The sequence below is a fragment of the Denticeps clupeoides genome, chromosome 20 (assembly GCF_900700375.1).
Source record: "Denticeps clupeoides chromosome 20, fDenClu1.1, whole genome shotgun sequence".
In the NCBI taxonomy this organism is placed as follows: Eukaryota; Metazoa; Chordata; class Actinopteri; order Clupeiformes; family Denticipitidae; genus Denticeps; species Denticeps clupeoides.
Window position 1 is genome coordinate 14,343,878 of NC_041726.1, and position 15,718 is coordinate 14,359,595.

The window sequence follows — 15,718 nt, forward strand, 5'->3', positions numbered from 1 at the left end:
AAAGTCAACATATGCAAATCATTAAACGCTAAATATTGCAAACAAATGTTTACTCACCCCTAGAGGCTTCTGATTTTGAAACACTGCTCTAATTTAACAAATTGATTAACTGCTCTGGTTGGGGTTGCCAGGCGGGATGACCAATCGGCTTTCAAGGGTGGCTGGTGCCACATCCAGCCACCCCAGTGCTGGATCCAGCCACCCCAGTGCTTGCCTGCCTGAGCCCTGCCTCCTGCTGCAAGCTTAGCCTGATGGATCGGGTTATTTTTGGATACCCATGACTGGTGGCCCACCAAGCAGCAGTCGACTGGGCTACTGGCTCTCCATGCACTTCAATGCCCTCCTTACTGGCCGTTCTGCAGGGTTCCACCGGACCTGTCCATGGTTCTCCCCGAATACCATGACCTAGCCCAAGTCATCGTCCCTATGACTCTGTTAGTACCCTGCTCCCTGGTAACATGTCACCTAGAGGCTGGCTGTACTACCTCACCCAAGCAGAGACTTGAGCTATTGAGGTGTACCTCCAGACCTCACTGCAAAATGGTCTCATCTGCTCTATCACTACCCAGCTGCTTCCTTCTTCTGATCTTCTCAACAAACCTTCTTTTTCTTGTCTCCCATGTCCATTAATTGCTTTGTTGTCTCCTTGATCATTGCATCTACATCAAATTGGAGAAATACTCCTTCTACACCAACCACGCCTCCTTTCTTGGTTTCACTCTCACCACCGAGATTGACCAAGGAAGCCACAGTAGTGGACAAACCATCCACCATCAAGCAACTACAGTGCTTCTGTAGAATCTTCTACAGAAATTCCTTCCAACACTCAATACAGAAATATATCACCTTGGCCTTCCCTTTCCATGGTCGATGCCTTCACTGCAGACCAGCCACGATCAGAGACCCACAAGACAGACAATCACCGGCCACAGGGCCTGTTCCTGCCACTTTCTATGCCTTGCTGCCCCTGGTCCCACGTCACTATGGACATGATCTCATAACTCTGCTCTTGTCTGACAACGCTCTCTGCTCTGACCCATGGCTTTGACTTACTGCTCCCCGGTAGCGACTCTGCTGTGCCCCTTTGTCACTACGGCATTCACTATATGGCATTCTGCGCTACATCCGAACGACCTGTACTCCTCTGAACTCCTCTGAACTCTATTGATGCACTGTCTCAGCCATCTCAGATAACTCCCCCTCCACTGCTGCTCTTCCCCAATAAATCTTGATTCAGCTCACACAGCATGTTTGGTTTGTGCATTAAACGTTTAAACGAATATATAACATTTAAATTAACATTCATTTCAAGTAGAGAGCAAATAATGTTATTTCTTGTAACACTTGTAATCATCTTTGGCACACCCAGTTTTGGATATTTTATTTAGCCCAGAATCCAAGAAAACACCCATTTTTGGGTGTCAAATATGTCGTTTTTTGGGGAAATATATCTTATATTTGGGCCAATATATTATGTATATATAATATACAACTGTGCAGCCATGCAGTCATTATTTCTATTTTCAGTGACACTACACAATTTTGCCTGACACTGTTCTTCAGGTAGTTTTATGAATGGATGGAGAGGAGATCCAGCATGAGTTCATTTACGTAGATGAGGCTCGGTTCAACCTGACGAGAACACAAAGGAGGGGAAGAAACGTCATTGGCCACACGGCTCTAGTCAATGTCCCTGGCAACATGGGGGAAATATAACACTCTGTACATTACACAGAATGGGGTCCTCCACCGCCATGCCCATACTTACATTCTTGGACCAATTGCACAACATAACAGCAGCAAATCAAATCGTCCATATGCAATAGATTGTTGTCTGGGACAATGTGTCTTTCCACCGCTCTGCTCTGGTTCAGAACTGGTTTCAGCAACATCCACATTTCACCGTCCTATATCTTCCACCATACTCTCCTTTCCTCAACCCTATTGAAGAGTTTCTTCGGCATGGCAATGGAAGGTATATGATCTCCGTCTCCAGGCTGAGGTACCCCTCATCCAAGCCATGGAGAAGGCCAGTGACAAGATGTAGGTAGCAGCAATACGATGGATTCATCATTCAAAACGTTTCTTTCCAAGGTGTCTTGCTGATGACAACATTGTGACAGCCTGTGGTGTTGATGAAATTCTCAGGCCAGATCCAGCTAGGCGAAGAGACAATGTCTAGTGTTTTTTTTTTTTTTAATGGTAAACTTACAGTACAATACGTAAAGTGACATGTTCTTACAGTACTACGAATCTCCATGTCAACATTTTGGGCATGTTGAGAAATAGATGAGTTTCTTCAGTGTGCAACATTGGTCTTGTGTAGTGTTTGGTACTTTGTCGATGGTAGCCTACTCGAATCAAAGGGAAGTAGAAGTGCTTTAGAGTGTAACTCGTGCAAACAGAGTACGGTACATGTGAAATGTGTGTTTCTTATGGTAAAAAAGTAGGGTTTTTAAACATAAGTGTATAGTTTTTACAAGAGTGTTTAATTATGCATAGGATCTGTAGTGTTTTGCTAATTGGGTGTGTGGTTTGAAAATCGTGCTTAAGCAATCCAAAAAAACTGTAAAAAACAACATCCGGATAACGCTGAGCACACGCACTCAACTCAATTATTACTACGCCCCAGGACAGAGACTCTGGCCCTGTAGGGACAAGGCCTTGTCACAGCATCCCAGCCAGTTGTAAGACAGGCTCTGGAAACCGGTCCCTGACAGGCCTGGCCTGAAATTCAAAGGTCTTCTGTCCAATATTCCGATAGCGAATGCACACAGTTATCCACTGTACTGATCAAATCCACAGAGCCCTCAAGGCTGCATCATATTTCTGGAATAATAGCCTGAAAAAACACAATCTGTCAGACTCTCTGCTTTATACAAGTTTGATGTTATGTGTTCAGCTGTTGCTCATCCTCTATTTCTAAATCTCTGCAAATTATTCACAAATGCGGCATCAAATGCTAAATGTGTTGCTCTATTTTAGAAAACCTAAAGCCAGCGGATCTATCATGTACACAGTGAATTATTTAATCAGCTCATTAAGTTTAGGCATCTATCATGTACATATTAAATTATTTAATCAGCTCATTAATTCTGAGTATCTTAGAGATGTGAATGCAAGGGGAGTGTTAATGTGTACTGCATTAATGAGTAATAATATCGGAGGGAGCACAACCGGATGTGTTCATATTGCAGTACCTCACCTGACAGTCACCAGACTTTAACAGAAGCAATGATCTTGGTTGAATCAGGAATAATTAGGATCTGCACCCAGTGAGGTTCATTCCAAACCAAAACGTAATTTTTATATTCTGTTCCAATGTTCTGATGCCTCTCATCCAACAAATACTCAGTTTGAATGGCATAGAACGCTTGAATGCTTTTAATAGCATAATTTTTTTTTATTACCAATAATGGTAATGATCAATTTTTGTAGCATTGCTATTATTACTTTTAATATCTTTTTATTGATAATAATAGCAGGTCAGTGCCTATCAGATCTCACATGACTTGGGATGATGATAAATAAGTGGGACTTCTGCATAATAAAAAATAGAGCATCTGATTGACGTCCAATTTTTTTTATGTTGCTTTCTTTATTTTATTTTAATGTTGCTTTATTGCTCTGGGCCATTGGTTGTCATGATCCGGTCCGAAAGGGGTTACTCCTGTTAGTTTCTGTTTCTGTTCGCCGTCAGATCTTTGAAGTTATGTTCCATGTTCACCAGTGTCTCGGATGTCTCCCCTGTCCTGTGCTTCGTGATGTCATGCGATTGCGTCCTTCCTTCCTCATCTTCTCGTCACCTCCTAGTCATCACTTCTGTTCACCTGCCTCGTCATGCCAGCGTGGTTGTGACATTGGTATCCTCACTCACCCCTGGTGTCCGCCCTCAACACAGCCTATTGACCCCCATCAACAACTAATGTAGTAGCAGCTATTCAGTCCAACAGCCAACCAATCTCATACTTGTTTAGAACATTAATACCTAATTAAACATACATTCAAATTTACGGTTTGGACACATCAGAAATTGCTGATCTTTAAGTCCCCGCTGACTACACTCCTCTAGTCTATGAATGTCCTCAACCTTCAGATTGCATTGTATGTGTTCTTGTACTGAAGATGGGATCTTTCCAGGTTCACCCGACTTTGACAAATGGTAAATATACGGTGTTAGACAGAAAAGTCATGAAGACAGCAATGTTTGAGAGTCCACTGGCAGGTAAGAAGATCCAGCACAGTACTAAAGACTGACAACGCCTGTTTTTCATCAAATGACCATCTAGTCATCGCTCAAGCTGAAAATGAATCAGGAATCCATCCCGGCAATCATCAGATCCAACAAGTAGGACACAACTCAACAAGATCCAACAGGAGAGACGCACATTTAACACCAGCTAAGCCAAACTGGATAGATCTGTGAGCTCCTGATGGACATGAGGATAACATCCACAGAACACGGGATTCAAACAACAAGCGCTGAGCCTCTTCATTTAGGAATGTTTTGCGTGTTCTTTTCTTTGGACTGTTTTCCACCTGGCAGTTTAAGAAAGGCGAATTAAAACTGAGGTGCCAATTCCACCGAGGACAGCATTTTGTTGTTCCTAATTGGGAGTCTCATTAACAAGATGCAACCTTCCCTTTCTAATGAGCTGGAACCTTTTTTTGGAGGGATAAAGAATGAATAAAGCACCACTGAAACTAGACTAAACAGGAATCAGGAAAATCAATGCGCACGCGTAGCTACTCAACAACACGCTTGTTTCTGTTTTCGTGTAATTTCCGTAATTTCTATTTTGTCAGTGAGCCCTTAATGAATTGCGAGCACGAGCCCCCGTGTACGCTGCAGCTGCTGACATGTTTCTGCAATCCCGCAGCGCAGGACCAAAAAAAAAACCTTCCATAATTCATGCGAAAAGAATCAACAAAAAGGTCCCACGCTTCGCATGCAGCATCGTAGTTTTATCATTTACAGCAAGGGTTCATTTGTATATTTTATATGAACGTTAAAACATAAACTGAGACCAAAGGGTCAAGAAACAAGGAGAAACAAGAAGCATGAGCAAATGCATGAGTTTCCAGGCTGACATGTTCACTGGTGGGTGTCTAATACGTTGTGACTTGATGTATTATTTATTGCATTTTAATGTGTTGTGTCTGGCTTTGATATTTGTTTCGTTCGTTCCATTTTCAGGCTGTTGTTTAAAAGATATCAAATGTGCTAATTGTGCATTTTCAAATGAGAATGAAACAATTACAGACAAATCTAATTGATCTTGCCCTGGTGCATACTAAGAATATGACATGACAGCAACAAAAAGACCATGCGTGTGTGTATCTGTACCAGAATACCCCTTCCCCGACCCCGTAGAGACGCGCGGTGTGATGCCGTGTGTTACATGGCCCTGTGGGAGCTTGTTACGGTGGCAGATTGGTGGCACCACTGTGACCACTGGGCAGACATCCCCCCGGCATTCATGCTGTCTACAGCATTAAAGGACATGACAATATTTGCCTATAATCGTCCAAAAATGAACGTTTTGTGACTAATAAACATATCTAAAGAAGAATTTGGTTCCTGTGTAATATTAATTATTTGCGAACAGTATCCCCGAGCAAGACTGGGACTGTCCCTTTTACAAATGATTGTAAGCTGCTCTAGATTAGGACGTCTGCTAAATGGCGTAAATGTAAATATAAAAATCTAAAATCACATTCTTTAATCCATTCTCATAATAGTCTCGTCACAATGCTTGTTCATTACAAATGTGGTCTCCGCTGTATAATGTTAATCAGACATTTGTACATTTCTCCAGTGTGCTGCATCTTAAATAGCGCAATATTAACAATTGCATTTTAGAAATGGAAACGTCAGTAAAATCATGGCGGAGATAACAAGTGTGCTAGACGTGGTGGCCAATACCTCATCAGTCTAGAGCTTTTGTCCATATTATCACCGAAAAAAATAGCCAATTCCTTGACCGTAAAATGACTTTTTTTAAAGGTACACAGTCTCAAGACGGCTGATTAAACACTTCTCACTCTCTCCACCTTTTTTTGTCTTGACCTTTTCAGACTGGCCATCAAATCCGTGGTCAATTCATTCCCCATTTTTTTTCGGCAATTCATGCCTTTCTGTTACCGTTTGACATTTTGGCACCGGCCTTGTGCTGCCTATTGAGAGGTTAAATAGACAAGGGCAGCCATTTTCTCTGCTAAAATTACACACTTCCTTTTGTTTGTTCTGTTCTATAGATTTTTTTTTTCTTTGCATTTCCTTTTTGGGGGGATCGACAAGGGGGAGGCTGTCTCAGGAGCAATATTTACTTGCTCTCGGACTTTTGTAAGGTGATTGGTGGAGGTCACACCATCCTATCCATTCACTTTGGGACATTTTACTCTTGACCTTTCCCAATGACAGTCTCTTGGCTACAGCGCTGCTTCTAATGTGCTGTCAGCAGAGCAGCATTGTCTGCAGACCGCTGCCCTTGCCGTCTCCCAGGCAACTGGACTGGGCCGCTAGGCAACGGCTGGCTCGAGTCTTCAGCCTGTCGGGTCTCCGAGGGCTCGGCACCGCCGGTCCTCACTCTCACTCATTCCGGTTTCGTTCTGTCCTGGCCTTTTCATCTCTCTCAGTCTGGTGTTTTTCACAGGGTGTCGAGGATACCACTCATTTACACGTCTACATCGTTCTTTTTCTGGTTCAAACAAGGATGCGTGGACCGCACAGTTCCCTCTGTCATCTCAATAAGTACATTTATTCATACTGTAAATAAAATGGTAAGGCTGTATAATACTTCAGATGTGTCATATGACATGAAATGGGTGCGGAATGCTTGCAAATGTCAGATTCACTAGTTCGCAAATCAGCATAGTTCATCTATTTGCATTTAATAAACAAAGTTTATTACAACCAAAGAAACTGTGAGACATGGAAGAATTGAACACCACAAAAAAAAACAAAATAAATATGAATAATTTTTAATGAAACACGAGACGAAAAGAACTGTGCATGCTGCTCAAACTTCAGAAAATCTGACATTTCACCAACACTGAAAAAATTCATTGTTTAGTCATCAGAAGATGATTTTAATTCAATTTAAAATTGACACATGCATTTGCAGCCCAAAATAAAAACTAAACTTACATCTCACTCTCAACAAGAGAAGGATTAATAAAATTTTACAAACCATAAACATGAACGGTCGTAATTAAAATAATTAGTAATGAACGTGTGGAAGAGTTTAGTCTTTGGTCTCTTCAGGGTAATGCCCCCCCCCCCCCCCCCCCCCCCCCCCCCCCCCCCCCCCCCCCCCCCCCACCCCCCCATCCCCCACCCCCCTGCCCTCCTTCGCCAGAAGAATGTATCAGCCTGCAAATAAAAGATAATGGAGTCCAAATAAACAGTGAAGGACCTGATCCCAGGCCAACTCTCCTGGCTCAACCAACCCCAGAGAAGCACACAGGAATGGGCCTTTAAATGAGCGGCATCCGTCTCGCCAATAATGCCACTTGGCAACTGTGACCGCCTTCCGACGCATTGCAAATTTCCGATCCGCCACGTTAGCAGCTCGCAGTTTATTTGGGCTGATTTGGGTGTGGGTTGGGACGAATGCTGTTTCCTGCAGCAAGATATGCATCTTGCTGGCCTGGCGCGCGTCCCGGTCCTCGGGGTCCTCGCTGCGCTGCGGATATTGCTGACGGGAAACAGCAGCCTCAGCAGCATGGCCGCTAATACTGCCTGAATTATGGTGGTGTTAGTAACTCTCCATTCGGATTTGAAGTGGTGCTTTTGTGCAACGTCGAGTGCTGTGACAAAATGTGTTATTTATATATATAAAAAATAATCGCAGCAATTTTCCACTTCTCAGACACATCTGTGATTGAAGCTGTAGCAACCCACAAATAACACCTCTTATATAGGTTTAATACCTATTATTATTATTATTATTTTTGTCCAAGCCACACATTGAAGCTTTACACTGAGCATTTGAGTTCATGTCTATCAATGGGCCAGTATTGTTTAGCACCTGTCATGGACAAAAAATGGTGTTCGTTTTGTTGATCTATAACCATTGATTCATCAATTCTTCTTATTATTCGACCTGTCTTAAAGAGGCCAGGTGTAATTATTCATTAATTTCCTGATTTAGAGTTCTTATCACGTGTGATCTTCCCAACATTATTAGATTGTGGCACTGTGGCCGCCATGAAGATGGAGAGCAATGCTCATGCTATATTTTAGAATTTAATTCACATCAATAAATGAATGGATCAGATATGCCATAAATGACCATACAAACAGGTGAGGTTGTCAAAATAGCATATTATTGAGGGCCAGATGAAAAGGAAGTATGGAACGGGTAAATTTATGCTGCACTTCAGACAGACATTGCTGGCATTTGTCCTCAAGATGGGGTTGGCATTTTTTTTTAAACCATTGATAAGTAATAAATATAGAGAATTAACCCCCACAATTCTCTCTGAATTCCTTTCAGCCCTCCTTTAGCATGTAATTTACAAGCTCCAATGTAAGTGAAAGGAGCATTCTTGGTTAAGTCAAGAGAAATGCAGGGCTTTGGTCACCATGTGTCATCAGGCATGATGTCATGGCAAAAGGGAGATGACTACAACTTGACTTTGGTGAAGAATCTCCACTGTGATTGTCCTGAAGTACAGTGGGTAAAGACATGAAATCAATATTAAGACAATAAGTGTAACTCTAGATATTAGTATCACATTTGAGAAACAGAGGAAGTGTAACAAAGCCTACACATCTAAAATCTGTGTACCATTTTATTCAAGTCAGTCTTTTTTTTTTTTTATTGTATGAAATATTTGGTTGCATTCATTGCATTCATTTCCAACACCTGTATCCTTTCTTCACCTGTATATCTTTCATGCCCCATCCTGAAGGTTTACGACTGAGCAAACTTGACATGCACATTTAATCCTAAATTTAATCCTAAATGTAATCCTAATCCTAAAATATTTAATGAAACATTCAATCTCAAAAGAATAACATCCTCAGATTTTTAAATAATAATTTTGCTTCCAAATATGGAGTTGAATATGTCAAGTTGAAAGGGAAGCACATTTTTTTTCTTCTAATTGAACAGAACCATTTGTTGCTCCAAACTGGAATGGTTCTAAAGTTTCTAGTTTGGGTTTATAGACAATATCTGCGTTTCCATTCCAAATGGCACCCAAAGGCATTGGTGACTAATCTTCCATGCAGTATTGAATGATATATATGTTATCTGTTTCCAGTCAAAAATAATTCAATAAATCACTGTCCTGTGTCCTGTTCTTGTTTTTAAAAACACATTAAAACCTTGCTACTTGCTTGCACATGAATGGGTATTTGTAATCTTGGTGGAAAAGTCATCATTAATCCTGCCTTTTATTATGGGTGCCCAACCTTTAACTCGGATAGGTGCTGAGAGGAAGACAACAAGCTCTTGGAAAAGGCACTTGCTTTCATCTCCCCAGCTAATTCAATCAGACCTCTTACTCACCCCACTTAATGTGGGCTTTTTAATTGCATTATGGGTGGGGGTCAGGAAGAAGAAGCCCACGGAAGCAATAAAGTGTGGAGAGATGGAGACACTTGGACACTGAATGTGTGCTTTGGAGGTTGCTATGGCGATAACCGCATTATGTGTCATCTGGTCAAGGACAGAAACAAACAAGTTATGGTGAGGTGGCAGGTGCTGGTGGGGCAAGATGAAATCAGAATATGAGAAGGTGGCACCCTGCATTGAAAGCATTTTCAGATGAATTCATGATGACTTTGAGGCTTTAGTTACACTTTTATGATTCTTGCAATGCACCCAGAGGTAAAAAAAATACTTCCTCGCTGATGAAAAGCGCCACAAAGCAATTCGATTTCATGTAACTATTCTGACCTTGACCTTTGCTCACCAAAATCTAATCAGATCATACTTGAGTGCAAGTGAATGTTCAGGCCAAAATTTAAAGGAAATTTGACATAATTCGTATTCATAAGAACATGACATCAAATTAACCTTGACCTTTGACTACCAAATTTTTGACTATCAGCAATTTTCCATTTCCATGTTATGCCACCAGCCATGACTGATGTCAGTAGAAACAACATAAATTCATAAAAGCATTCTGGTCTTGGACCACTAAAGTATCATGGTTCTTGAGTCTGTATATTCTAAATGGATAGGCGCCTTAACTTATATCGAGTTTCTGTGATTTGCTATTAAAACTTCAAAAAAATGAATTGAGCTTTTGCTTCGCTGAGATCATTCTGCATTGACATACCAACAAAATAACCACGTTCCTGTTTTGGATGTGATTCTCAATCCCGGCATATACTCTTTTGTCTCACTGAGACTAAATCTGCAGACAGAGCTCAGGAAAGGTACATAACGGCAAGCAAACAAAACGTTATTATCTGAAATCAATACCCCTGGACTATTATGTGAACATTAAGGCTCGCTGAGTGCCACCTTGGCTGTGCAGGAAGATTCATAGTACAGGCCTCATCTGGAGCGCACATCAAAATCAATAGCTGGTGTCATGGGGAGGCATCACGGGCCGGTGCTTCACCCTCAGATAACCCTTGCTGAAATCCTGTAGGAGTCTAAATGGCGACACATGCCGTCGTGATACTAATTTCAAAGGCGGTAGCTCCGTGGTGGCCGGTGAACTATGGAAGGTCACCTGCTACAAAGACAGATATAACGCTGCTGTCAAGAATTCTGAAGCCGGTGTAAATTTTTTCTTTCTTTAGCTCAATAATAACCTTTCCTTTCTTAAAAGGTACAGGCAACAAATAAACCATGATCTTCATTAAACGTGAGACAACCAGTGCTTTTAACAGCTTGTTGTGGTCAGATGCAGTTCACTTTTCCCCATTTCGAAACTTTCCAGCTTACACAAAATACTTATGGGTTTTCTGAAACATCGGAGGATGGCAGGGCCAAAATGGGCAGACTAAGCAGAGAGTTTTATTGGGCCAGAAATATAGATACAATTTTTTTTTTATATTGATTTTCTTAGTAATGTTGTGCATTTTTTTAAGAAGCCATACAAATATTGTAAATCGCATGTCACCAGGTTGTGCCAAACCAATTTCATATACCTCAGATAGCTAACCTTGAACGCCTGACCTGGTTTGTTTCAGTGTAACGCCCTCCAGGTGCCTTTTGCTTCAATCTCCCAAAGTGCCTTTGGTTGTCTTCTTTAGTTTATGAAAGATTTGTGACGGATACGGTGTATTTTGTGAGATGCTGACAAACACGTCTCATGCATATTTAGCAAGTTTTATTTAACATTGTCAAAATTCAGCATTAACTTTTAGTTTGTACCATTGTGCTCAGGGACTTTTTTTTTTCTGATCTGCAGGAGATTGATTTGGTCTTAACCGTGCCTTTCCAACAACTCCTACAAGCGTTGCGGTGTCATGAACAAATTGCTTCTCTGCAACAAGAGCAACAAGATTGAAAAGTCTGGTCTGGAAACAAGTGCAAAATAGTGTGTTGTGACCAAGGGAGATAAATAACACATCCTATTTCCTCCACAGCTGATTTTCTTCTTCCTATTTCATTCCCCAGCCATGTGAGCCACGTTCCTACAGATATTCATTCGATTTAGAGACCAGTACACAGTTAGTTTGACAGTGCAGGGTTAAATTAACACTGCACAGAGAGTATATATGCCCACTCCAAATGAGAGATTAATTTAACACTTTCAGTGTAAATCTGTAAAACTGGCACTATTCAGTTTTAAATGACAGGTGGTACACAGGTACCAGACAGGCGATCCATATGAGCCCATCTTAATATGAAGAAAGATAATAACAGAACAGAATACAAAATGCCCAGGCAACGTACAAAAATATATAATAATATACAGTACAGTACTGTATACTTAACAAAAAGTGGAGACCTGACCTCCACAGTCACCGGACCTGAACCCAGTCGAGATGGTTTGGGGTGAGCTGGACCAACAAGTGCTAAACACCTCTGGGAACTCCTTCAAGACTGTTGGAGAAGCATTTCAGGTGACGACCTCTTGAAGCTCATCGAGAGAATGCCAAGAGTGTGCAAAGCAGTAACCAGAGCAAAGAAACTAGAATATAAAACATGTTTTCAGTTATTTCACCTTTTTTAGTTAAGTGCATAACTCCACACGTGTTCATTCATAGTTTTGAAATAAAGAAAAAACATTGCATGAGAAGGTGTGTCCAAACTTTTGGCCAGTACTGTATATTTACAATAATGATCTGGCTATGGCTCTGCATTACAAATCATCTTCCTCTCCCCCTTCATGGAGTTATTGGTTCTTCAGACCATCATTCTTATGTGTCTTATTTCCACACATATTATAATTTGATTCTTTGAATTTAATTTTAAAATGGCAGCCTTCAGTGTTATGGTAGTTAAGACCTGTAAACTATTTGAAGACTGAACCATTCGTTTTAGTAACCCTGAAAAGGTTTCTGGAACACGGTGCTGTTTCAGTGTAGGATAAAGCGCTCTATTTGGCAAAAAAAGTTGTGATACAAGCAAATTGTCAAGTAAAAAATCAACTGACCAGAAAATGTGTGGGGAAAAAAGTAACTTGTCTTTTTTTTTAAATATAAAAAATATATACAAAAATGAACTCTCTGTGCGCCTGGAAAAAATCAAGCATGTTGCTCGCCCGAAGTTGGTCCCTAAAACTCCTTTACTGTCCATCTCCATGTTTAGGATGGAGACATTGTCTTTGTATAGGGTACATTTGTTTTAACTGATGAAATGTACTTTTCATCAGTTTACACATTAAATACTTGCACCACCACTAGTCTTAAATTAGAGTTGTTTTATACCAGATCTGAATATAAGACCAGGGCAAATAATTTGTATCTTGTATCTGTACAGTAAAGGAAAGAATAAAAAAATCTTTGAACATTTCCCCCATCAAAGTTGACCGCAGGCCAGTCCGTCATTGGCTGGTGGCTGTTGCAGCATTTGAAGCGGCTGGAAGGATGACTTGATAGTCAGGTCCTGGAACCAAAATGCTAATTTAATCAATTGGCTGTAAATCTGACTGGCTGCTGACTCATGTGAGTCTGTGGCCCTGGGGAGACTCAGACACAAAAGCCCTGCCTTGGCAGTTTGTCCCCCCAATGATTTTTAAACACACACTTTGTCTCGTACACACACCACGCGCCGCAGCATGAGATGCAGCAGTTTTTTGTGGGTTAGAAAGAATTGGGAAGGGGGGTGTCAGGCTGCTATGGGGTAAACGCTCCCTGTAGGCCAACCCTCTGTGTGTTCTTCTCATCCATCTCACAGCTACCGCTGGGGCAGGTGCTTCTGTCAAAAAAATGCAGCTGAGAGCATCTTTGGTTGACGTAACATCTACCAAAATTTCTACACTGGTTAAATAAAATTTGTATTTTCAATTCATTCTAAGGTTTTTGGTCATTGATTGATTTTAGGTGAGAACATCAAGAGACGAGTCAAGTAGAATCAGACTGGATCAATCACCAGGATCAGAAGTTGTGTATGGGGCTACTGAGCAAAGAAAATCTTTAACCCAGGCACATTCTCCTTCCTAATCAATCCTGAACTGATGGAGAACAGACCATCCAAAGTTAAAGGAACAGATCACTCAAAATGGTTTTGCACTATTGGCCACAGTTGGTGCAGTTTAGAGAGTCTGGACACCCTGATTCAGAAGAAATCACGGGCTGAGAAATAACGACTCACTTCAAACCAATCTAACATCATTAAAGAGAAATGGCAGAGGTTCCAAGGTAAATTAATACAGAAGCTATTTTCAAGCTGGGGATATACGGCAAGCATGGGGCTTGTTCGCTTGTGTTCTCAGGATTTACAATAGATAAAATAGAAATATGTCATGAAACACCACCTTTAGGGATGATTAGTGGGTGCAGGATTAAATCAAGAATTAACAGGTGTCATGTCTGAGCGCTGTCAGTCATCAGGCCCCTCCCATTTTAAACTCATTGATTGCAACTTGTTCAAGATACAGATACATACCAATCTTTTAATTATGTAAATCATAAGGATGTTTGACCTTACACTTGCAAACAAATCCCAGAATTGTATGTACAACATATCCAGTAAAACATATTTTATGTAATAATTTTATTTAGGTTGTCACTAGACATGATAGGTTACCATGGAAGATCAAGTTAAAGCTTCACAAACATATACAAGCCTGCTATTGACTGTACAGTAAATAAGATTTCTTCTTGTCAGTTTTATGTCAGGTGTCCTTGCTTGTCACCTCAACTTCACTCTAGCTGTGACTGGATAGATGTTCTACACATTCAGGGCTATTACCAAATGTAATGCCGTGACCTAGAGTCAGGGATGAGTCCTGGGTTCATGTTTTGGATCGAGTGGCAATACACTCAGAAGGAAATGTGCCAAAACCTGAGGACAGTGGGAGGTGGTGGAGTATCACATTAGCATTGATTAATTGATGCGGCTTGTGATGGGGGGTGGTGTTGGTGGCTGACGGATGCTGCGCATCCAGGAAATGTCACTGTGATGTTGAGCCTAACAGAATTATGAAGATTTGATGAAGATCTGAACGTGTCAGTCAACACGAGATTATGAGGCATGAGGACGTCCCGCTATGTGTTAGCATATGCCAGGTCCTAAATATAGCCCGTAAAGGGCTCGGTGTGCAGAGAAACTTGGCGGAAAGCCGCACATTTGCTGGCAAACAGCTGATGGGACACTGTAGGTGTCTTTCAGGACTTTGATGAAGTCAGGGAGAGAGAAGTTTGTACAGAATAGGACATACATAGACATGGGAAAAGTAATCATGCTCTGTTATGAGTAAGAATGTAAATGTGTAAAAAAATGTTCATTGACAAAATGTATGATGATTTATCTTGATCTTTACAATGAAGTGGAAAAGAAAAGAGAATGTGTGGTAGAACAAAATGGAACAAATCAGAGCATCTTCCGTGTCTGGAATGGATGTAGAGTATTCTTGAGTGTATAAGGTAACAATAATATAATAATAAGATAACCTTGTTTTAATTATGAACTGGATTTGACGAAAAGTTAATATTGGTTGTGTCTGTTCTACCAGGTACTTGTACTATACTGACTGGGTTAAACAGAGAAAAAGACTAAAAATTAAACTAAATTTACATCAGATCTCATTGACTAAATGTCACGTCCACGGGCTGACGGGGGAAGGAGGCGCAGAGACGGGACATCAAACAAACAAACCCGCAGGCATGCCAATTGTAAGAAGTTGAAAACATGCACACATTAAGTTGCAGAGTCCACTTTAATGTCGCAGTGTTGGACTGCCGGCTGCGTTCCAGTTTTATGGGAGTCCCGCTCCATTAAGGCCAACTGGTGTCAGGTGAAATGGCTCAGGACTCCCTAATCAGGTGCATGGGCACCTGCTGTGACATCCCCATGGCCCCAGAACGTCACACTAAAACTAAACTTAAATGTTGTCACTTTCCGTTGACTAAAACTCAACTAAAACGTTCATGTATAATTCTGACTAAAATATATGTCAGCATGGTCGAGGAGGGCTGAGAAAAGAGATGTTTTTTAATTTTAAAAGAAAATTGAAGGACACATCATTAAGAAACATTTCTCTGTGGTGGTGGTGTTGCTCATGCTCCTAGTAAATGTTCCAAAAAGAAATGCTTGTATATTAGAACATTTGTGCACCCCATAAAACATCTTGTAAA